This window comes from Dipodomys spectabilis, unplaced genomic scaffold (assembly GCF_019054845.1).
Source record: "Dipodomys spectabilis isolate Male_0828 unplaced genomic scaffold, ASM1905484v1 ptg000140l, whole genome shotgun sequence".
Lineage (NCBI taxonomy): Eukaryota > Metazoa > Chordata > Mammalia > Rodentia > Heteromyidae > Dipodomys > Dipodomys spectabilis.
The window spans coordinates 3,228,411-3,238,537 of record NW_024870817.1 but is presented as its reverse complement, the minus strand read 5'-3'; positions in this window follow the sequence as shown (position 1 = coordinate 3,238,537).

The window sequence follows — 10,127 nt, the reverse complement described above, 5'->3', positions numbered from 1 at the left end:
AGGTGGCTCAGTGGTAGAGCGCTTGCCTTGCATGCATGAGGCCCTGGATTCGATTCCTCAGCACCACATAAGCAAAAAGAAAAAAAGCCGGAAGTGGCGCTGTGGCTCAAGTGGTAGAGCGCTAGCCTTGAGTTGAAGAGCTGAGGGACAGAGCCCAGGCCCAGAGTTCAGGCCCCATGACCGGACAGCACCCCCCCCCCCCAAAAAAAAAAATGAAGATGAATGGGGAAAGATTAGATGAGGAATTGATAGCTCTTGTTGGGGGGGAGGGGAGGTGTAAAACGAAGAGAAGCTCCACTGTTCCTCAGTCATTCACTGTATTATTTTTCTTATTTCAAACAGTTTCTTGTCTTAACATCTTTGAGAATAAAAGGTTCACTCCAATTTTACAAGAAAATGTTAAAGAAAAATTTGTATCATTCATGCATTGAAAATAATTGTTAAAGTGAAGTTGTAGAGAAATAGTAATAAATATTTAACTGCAGAATGTATACTCTGTATTACAAGAAAAATTTAGTAAAACTGAGTGTACAAAAGTACAGCCCTTCCCCTCTCCCAGCCAGCGCCAGTGGCTCCTGCTTGTAATCCTAGCTACTCAGGAGGAGGTCTGAGGATCTGAGGATCCCAGTTCCAATTGGGCCTGGGCAGGAAAGTCCTGTGAGACTCTGACCCCAATTAACCACTCAAAAACCAGAAATAGCACTGTGGCTCAAAGCTGTAGAGAGGTAGCCTTGAGCCAAAGAGAGATGAGGAACAGCCTCAGGCCCTGAGTTCAAAGCCTATGGCAGATAAAACACAAACAAAAAAAAGCCTTCTTAAAATAAATATGAAATCTCCTAGCTAGAAACAAATGTATTGGCAGCAGGTTTCTTTGTTGTAATCAATAAAACATAATCCATGAACTCGCACATGAAATACTGTGCTACACATGTATACAATGTTTTATAAATACTAGTAAAATTTATGTGTTTTAATTTCTTTGCCAATTGTGACAGCGGCCCCATACTTCAGGGGAAATAAGACTTCACTGAATCAGTCTAGTCATGTGACATTGATCAAAATGCATTGATCAAACTGATTTATTAACTCCTGTGTATATATAAGTAACTCCTGTGTATAGATAAGTACTTGAAGATAATAAAAGTAGAATTTTAAAAGGTAATAAAAATGTTTATAAAAAAACAGAAAATAGTATCTTGAAAATATATAATTATAACTCAATAATAAAAGACAACTTAATATGCAACTACATAGTATATAAATTACAACTCAATAAATAATATAAAAATACCTCAATAATAAAAGACAACTCAACTTTAAGCAAATAATCTTAAGAAATGGGTCTCTGAAAAGACGTACAAATGACCATTAAGAAGATGAAAAATGTTTAGCATGACTAGTTTTCAAAAGGGAAATGCAATAAAGTCACAATAAGACATTGTTTTAAACAGTTTTCCATTGACACAAGAAAAATACCTGAAATAATACACAAATAGAGAGAACATGTCTAATTGGGCTCACAGTTTTGGAAATTTTGGCCCATTATTGATTGGTCCGATTGAGTCTGTGGAAAGGCAGACATCATAGTAGAAGCACATGTGACACAAATCATGGCCATGGAATGACAAACTGTAAGAGGTAGCTGTTGAAATCTTGCCAGCCCCTTCAAGGGGCCTTCCTCTATGACCTGAAGAATTCTCTATGCCTTCCAATAATGTCACAAGTAATGCATTTAATAGTCAGGTCTTTACGAAACACCTCAAATGAAAACTATAATGAATACATTTTTCCATGCACTGATAGCTATAATAAAGACAATGAGTTTATGAGACAACATGGAAAAATTGGTACTTCATATGTCATACATTGATATAGAGATGCAAACTGGTCCCACAGCTTTGGAAAATAGTGTGGCAGTTCCTCGAAAAGGTTAAACCTCTACCTCTATGTGTATACCAAAAGAAAAGAAAATGAGTATAATAATGAGGATTCATGATAACGTTACTCACAATAACCAAATGTTGGAACCAAATGTTCAGCAAATGATGAGTAGATAAATGTTTTAAATATGTATTCATTTATAATGCAATATTGTTCAGCAAAAAATAATGAAATACTGATATATAGTTCAACAATCATGAGTTCCGAAAGTGTAATCCTCAGTGATAGAAGCCAGTCACAAAGACCATGTACAAACCGACCAATAGGCAAATCTGTAAAGATGGATTACAAGCTTTTTTTTTTTTTGATTGGTCGTGGGACTTGGACTCTGGGCCTGGGCACTGTCCCTGAGTTCTTCAGCTCAACGCTAGCTCTTTACCACTTGAGCCACAGCACCACTTCCGGTTTTCTGGTGGTTAATTGGAGATATGAGTCTCTTGGATGTTCCTGCCTGTGCTGGCTTTCAACTGCGATTCTCAGATCTCAGCTTCCTGAATAGCTAGCATAGGATTACAGGCATGAGCCACCGGCACCGGGCAGATCACATGCTTTTTTAAGGTCATGAATGGTACAGCATTTCTAAAATGGGTATGGGGTGTGGGATTTATTTATCAAGTGATGACATGCCCTAAATTTAGACTGTGCTGATTTACACAATTCTGTGACTATAACAAACTACCGACTTTTCACTTTAAATGAGTGGATTTTATGCAATGCTACTTGTATTTCCATAAGGATCTTTAAAAATGAAAACACAACTGTAGTTATCATTAAGCCAAACAAATCACCATCCACCCCTCATGACCCAAAAGCTCTCTGGCACATCTGGGCCATCATTTTTCATAAGCTTCCAAAACTGATTCACAGCTCCTTCAAACATGGAATCATCCAAACACTACAAGGGCTTTAATAGAAATTCAGACATGTGACAACACACTGCATGTATCCTGCTTAGTCCAGCAGATACCCTCTCCCAAGGTGTCCTTTAGTAAATACACCATTCTTGCTCAGAGAGGCCTATAACATGGGAAAGTCATGTGTAGAAGTTTGTGTTTCACAGTACAATCATCCTTTGCTGCTGTCCTCTTGCCCCAGTTAACACTCCCCCTCCCCTGCCCATTATTGGGTAGATTGATTCTTATTTTAGCTCCTCAACCAAGGAAGCCTCAGTCTGTAAGATTCAAAACCTAATGGATTGAAAGCCTCTCCTGGGGGAGAGAAGCTAATATGGAAAGAGCTGAATTAGCTGCTTGCCCTCAATGCTCATTCTGCCTTGCCCCATTTTATATGATTTCCAGTTACTCATGGCAGTGGGGATAACACAGTGGATCTACACAGTTTTCTCAGCTCTGAGCAACATCAAAATGTTCTGCAGAGCAATAACCTCTATAGTGAAGGTGTCTTAGTAAGAATTATATACAATGTTAAGATTTTTAAATTCAGTGACAGAAATCAAAGTTTAGAAGTAAAATTGTGAATTGGAATAGAAAATATTCTAAAGAATTTTTATTCCCATTCTGAAAAAAAAACAAAACATTCCAGTTTTCAAATTCTAAATTGAGGTGAATATGAAAAAGTGACATTGGAACATCTTCAGACATTCTTCTGCATTAATTAAATTGGATTGTAATGTTCTAGGCAAAGATAAAGTAATATATACTCTCTAAATTACTGAGATTAATATTCTCCTTCATTCAATTTCCACTGTCAGAAGAGAATGCTGCCTATTGAGAACTTGCCTGCTTTATTTGTGGTCCCTTAAGCATGGTTGTAGGATTAGCTATATCTGCCAAAAAGATTAGTGGACAGAAAACTTGGCTGCTGTCATTCATAAAGCTAGGAAACATACTGGAGCATCTGCTTCCTGTAGCAAATAATGTATATATTGCCAATGAGCAATTTTTTAATCACCAGAAGTCTCAGACCACTTCAGCTTCAGCAACAGTTAACCAGAAATGTGGCACATCTATGTCAAATGAAGATCTCTGCAGCAAAGAGGAAGTCTTCACCTCTCAAAAGAAATAAGCAGTAGCAAACGTTTTCTTTTTGAGAGTTTTGGATTTGGCTGAATGGTGAATTTCTATCCTCTGAATTCTGACGCACATCCAACTGTTCTTTCAACAGATCTGATCAGATATGTAACCTAACATGTTCAAAACAGAACTTACCAGACCTTTACTTTCCAGACCTGCTCCTCCCTGTCTTGCTCATCTTTCTAAAAGTTGGAAAACATGTATACTCTACTCTTTCCCTAAAGACTTAAAATTAATATGTCATCAGTTTCTACCTTCAGAATATGACAGCTGATTTTTTTCTTCATTTCTGTATTACTGCTTCCATCATCTCCCACCTGATTCCTTTTCTACTACTCCAACGCTCTTTCCCCGTCTATTCTCACTCCAGTTGCCAGTGATTCCTGAAAATGTAAGTATAATCATGTTACTCTCTTCAAATGCCTCGTTAGTTTCCAGATTGTTTAAAATTGGCCTAGAAGCTCAGAAACAATTTACTCTACCCGCCTTACCTTTACTTCTATTTATATTCCATCTTACTCTGGGTACCATAATATGCCTCAAAATTACCAAAGAAAGATCACTGTGTCTTTAACTTGTTTCTCTTCTCTGGGATGGTTCTTCCCTCAGGTTTACACATAGTTCCTTTTCTTACCTTCTTCAAAATTCTGCTCATGTCACACTCGTTTTTTTTCTTTTCATTTATTTTTTATTGTGAAAATACTGTACAGAGGGGTTACAATTACATGGGCAAGATAATGAGTACATTTCTTATCAAGCATTGTAGCCTCCTCCTTTGTTTCCCCTTCCCATCCCTCCCCCTCCCGCCCACCCAATCCTCCCCGCCCACCCCACCAAAGTTGTAAAGTTCGTTTCTACATAACGACTTGTACTTCTCATTGTTGCAACGGGTCCACCTGTATCCCTATTTAAACGATTTGTTTTTCCCCTTCCCCTCCACAAATTATACCGACATCAAATACAGTGAAAGCAGGGGTTATACTGTGGGGCAGGGACATACAAAGCAACAAAGAAATTATCTTATAAATGCGTTAGAAACAAATGCATGAAGGAAAAAAAAACATTTGAATACATATCTTAGAGTTCATTTCCCTAATATCACCTTATCTGACCTTTTCTGCTTGACTCAGACATATACTAGATATTGCAAATAAGGGAAACCATGGGACCTATGTTTCTTTGGGCTTGGCTTACTTCACTTAATATAATTAAGTGAAGTAAAACACTTGTTTTTTTTTTCAATTCTCATTGTGTTCATCTATTTTGCCTGTTAGATGTTTCTTTTATTCCCACAGCTATGCAGTATTCCATTATTTAATAAATTATGACTAATCATATCTATTCCATTGTTGAAGGATATATAGGTTTTTACCAATGTTCTGTTAACAAAAAAATCCTGCTGTAGCATTCCTAATTTCTTGAGCAGAATTCCCAAGTATAGGTATAAGTATCTTTATTATATAATTCTAAATTGTTTTTCCAAAATAGTTATATCAATTTACACACTTACAAATAAGCATATTGTGTGTGTGTGCCTTATATATTTGCTAATAGTTTTGTTATATTGCCAATTTGGTAGGTTTTAAGCAGACTCTATTAATGTATTTTTGTGGTTACTAATAAATTTTATGTTATTGGCTATGTTTGGATTTCAAATTAAGAAAAAAATGACAAGATAAAGATAATCCAATGGAGGTAGGAATGGTCGCTCAAGCCTGTAATCCTAGTTACTTGGGAGACTGAGATCAGAGGATTGTGGTTAAAACCCAACCTGGGCATAAGTTTGCCAGACTCCATCTCCACCAATGGCTGTGCATCTGTCACCCTCAGCTACAAATAAGAGGACAACAGTCCAGGCCAACTCAGGTATAAAAGGAGAACCAAGCTCAAAAATAACTAATGGTATAAAAGGGGGCTACAGGCATGGCTCAAGTGGTAGAGCACTAGCCTTAAGGGGAAAAATGGAAGCTCAAGGACAGCACCCAGACTCAGAAATTAAGACCTAGGACCTACGGCTGGCAAAAACAAAATGGATCAACATGTGCATGGAGTATAGAAAATCCATTGAACCCCTAATGATTTTTTTCACCTCTAGCCTCAAAAAGAAAAGTTGATGAGGATACTGGAATACAAAATTTTCTTAAAGGGCAATGGCCTTTCTTTGAAAGAACACCCACAGTGCGTAAGAGAAAAGGAGCACCAATATCCTAACTTCATCAACCTCTCTGTGTTTGATCTTCTACCAAAAGATAATTTGCAAATGCCCACTGACCAATGCCATCTGTAAGTTAAAGGGGATAGTACCTCTGCTGACATGTATTCAGAGGCTAGAATCTTGGACAAGAAAGTTGATGTAGTGGGCATATAGAGACAAACAAAAAATACCTGTACAGACAATTTGGTCTTTCTCTTCTATGAAGTACCTATTCAAAAATCTTATTCATTTCTACATTATGTCATTTATCATTCTTATATTAACTTATAAGAATTCTTAATGTGAAGTTGTTTCTGCTTTAATGTTTTCTTTTCCAATCCTTCTGACTTTTTTCTTGCCTTAACAATGCTAGTTAGAGCTTCCAATACAGTAGTGATTCTTACTTGTTCATTCTTCTCTTAATTATGTTTAAGTTTCCTAAAAACTTTCAACTGGACATTACTACTTACCAAATACTTTTCTGCTTTTATGAAGTTAGTGTATAAAAATTACTACCCTACAAGCCAAATATAGCCATATATATACATATATGCATATACGTGTGTTTATGTGTGTATGTGTGTGTGTGTGTGTGTGTGTGTGTGTGTGTGTGTGTTGGTCCTAGGGCTTGAATTCAGGGTCTGGGTGCTGTTTCTGAGCTTTTTTTCCCCCTCAAAGGTAGATCTCTGCCTCCTGAGAAGCTACAATTACATGGGAGCCATGGGCATATAGCCTCTACATTTTTGTAAATAAAATAGGAAACATCACTCTATTTGTTTAGTGCATATGCCTGTTTGCACATTATAGTGGTAGAGTTGTGTGATTCAAAGACCAGACTGTCTACAAAGGTGAAAATATTTGCTATCTAAATAGCTCTTTAAAAATGTTTGTGAAATCACGGCTGGGAAGGTGGTTCAGTGGTTGAGTGCTTGCCTTGCATGCATGAGGCCCTGAGTTCGATTCCTCAGCACCACATAACCAGAAAAAAAAGCAGGAAGTGGTGCTATGGCTCAAGTGGTAGAGTGCTAGCCTTGAGCTGAAGAGCTGAGGGACAGTGCTCAGGTCCAGAGTTCAGGCCCATGACCTGACCCCCCCCCCCCCAAAAAAAAAATTTGTGAAATAAATGAGTGCATCATTTAACTTCATTTTTCATGTGATGTTGCTAATTAATCTTATCTTGCTTACCCCAAATCTATTATCTGTACTTTTCTGCCCCTTTCACTTTGGTATTTTTATTTTCTACTCCATTACTTTTCCTTATCTTGATAACTTCAAAATTTGGTTTTTAGTATATTATTTCTTAATGCCACATTAAATTGCTTAGCTTATTATTATTTTGGTGGTTCTTGGGTTTGAACTCAGAGCTTTCAGCTTGCTAGGTTCTGGCCCAGACACTTGCCTAAAGCTTTGTTTTATTCACTAGCTATTTTGGACATGGAGTTACTTTTCTGCCCAGGCTGGCCTTCAACCAAGATTCTCCATCTCAACTTCCTAAGTAGTTAGGATTACAGGAGTAAGCCCATCTAGCTCATTACTTTTTAACCTTCATTTAAAAAAATGTCATAAAATTTCCTCTGAGAAACTTTAGTTGAATATTGAAAAAATAATTTTTAATTAACTTTTGTCATTACTAAGGTTTGAACTCAGAACTTTGTATTTACTATGTGGGAATGCTACCACTTGAATCACATCCCCCAAAGCCCTTTTTACTTCCATTGTTTTTCAAATAAGATCTCATTTTTTTGTCCAGGTCCAGCTGGTTTGGACCATGATACTTTTATACATTCTGCATTTTTGGGATGACAGTGCTCAGTTCATAGTGTTATAGCCCTTTTGCCTTAGAATGGCATTATTCCAGGAGTGGATCACCATCACGTACATTTCAGAGGATGAAAATGGAAGCAGATCTTTGCTGAACAAAGAATATAAGCTGTAGCAAAGATATGTGACTTCTGCTGTTTGAAGCCATCAAGATTTGAGGAAGGTTTGCAAATACAAAATAACATGACTCATACACAGAAGACAAGTAACTTTGATGAGGAACTATTTAGAGGAGGAAGAATTTTTCTTAATCACCCAGAATTTGCAATTAAGGAATGATTCTGAATAGTTACTGCTGTCTTAAAATGGAAAAAGTAAAAGGAAGGAATGTTGCTTCATCTAAGGCACAAAAAAGGAAAAAAAAAAACTCATTTATCTAGGATATGGCCCAATTAGATTCCATCATGAACTTTGTCTTGCTGATGAAAATAGGATAATTTTGAACCACCTGTATTTTCTTAAGCCTTCTTTCTGGAATTTATTTGGTCTGTGATATGAGGTCTGAGATTGATTTCCACCTGTTCCCCAGTCACTTAGTCTTTGACTTACACAATATAATTTGCAACATCACATAACAAAATTCACTATGGTTGATGAATAAAGTATATGAGATATTCTATCATGAACTTAAGATATACACCATTGATTACCAAAGCTAAAAACGCATTTAGATTTTTGTTACTCTTCTTCATAGCAAAATCCCATCAAATACCTCTTTTTATTTTTCTTTTCTATACAACTTTCCAGATTAACTTCTTAAAACACAATTCTGCTCATGACATTTCCTTATACACAGACTCCCCATAGGTTTTGGTCTCAGAAAGTAATTGAGCTAGGCACTTGTATTTTTAGTTTGCTAGCCTACTGTAACAAATACCACAAACTAGGTGACAACAGAATTTTATTGTTTCACAGGATTGGAGACAGAAGTCTGACATGAAAAGTTAGCTTCCTTTTGAGAGTTGTATGATAAAACTTGTTCCACAACTCTATCCTAGCTTCTGAATCTGCAGAAAATCTTTGTCATTTCTTGGCTGACTCATTTTTGCTTCATTGTCATATACCATTCTTCAAATCTGTGTCCAAAGTTCTACCTTTTATAAGGACACCATTCATAAGGAACTAGAGTCCATTCTATTCCATAACAAACTATATATGAAAAAACAAGGCCACATTCTGAGGCTATGAGATTAGGAATTTGGGACGGGGCACATATCACCATAAACAATAAGAGTTCTCTACATTATCATTTCATTTTAACCCTTAACTTGTTACTCTACATTCAGAGCAACAAGAACAATAAAGTGCTGCTTTTCTGTGAATCATTAAAACTTCTCTGTCCAAACATTTCTCCTCCCTTAATTCCTTTGTGTTCACTCACTAAATCCTGTACGTTTTCAAGGGTAAAGTTCAAACAATCCTTCTTACATACAGATTTTCATAGTGCTTCTTAACATTTGTTGGATAAAATTACATAGGCTTAGAAGTAATAGTTGACTTCTTTTTGGTGGTACTAGGGGCTAAATTCAAGTCTTAATGCTCACTAGGAAGGTACTCTTACCATTTATCTTACAATCATTTTAATATGCAACATGAAAATACTTTTAAAAACACAGTTTCAGATAGTAATTCCAAACCTATCTTAAAAATTATCTGAAATTGTTTAAACAGGGATACATTATAACAATGAGATGTACAAGACAGTGTCGAAAAACAAACTTTACAATTTAGGCTGGGTGGGTGGGGGTTTGAGGGGTGGGGGGGTGGAGAGGCAGTGTAGTTGTGGAGATGGGAGGGAAGGGATCAATGCTTGATAAGAAATGTACTCATTACCTTGCTCATGTAATGTAACCCTTCCTCTGTATTCTCACAACAAAAAACTTATTAAAATTATCTGAAATTATATTAAAATTCCACATTGAATATTATACATTGAAATCATTATTTGGTAAAAGCCTACTAAACAACTTTATCTCCTACAATATTGATTGTAAAAGCCCAAACAAGACAGAAAGAATATTCATACTATACTTCATTCAGTATTTGCTAATCCCATTGTAAGAAGTTTGTTTGTTTAAAAGAGGAGAATAGTTCAGGAAAAAATGAAGCCAGGCACTGATGGCTCAGCCAGGAGGCTG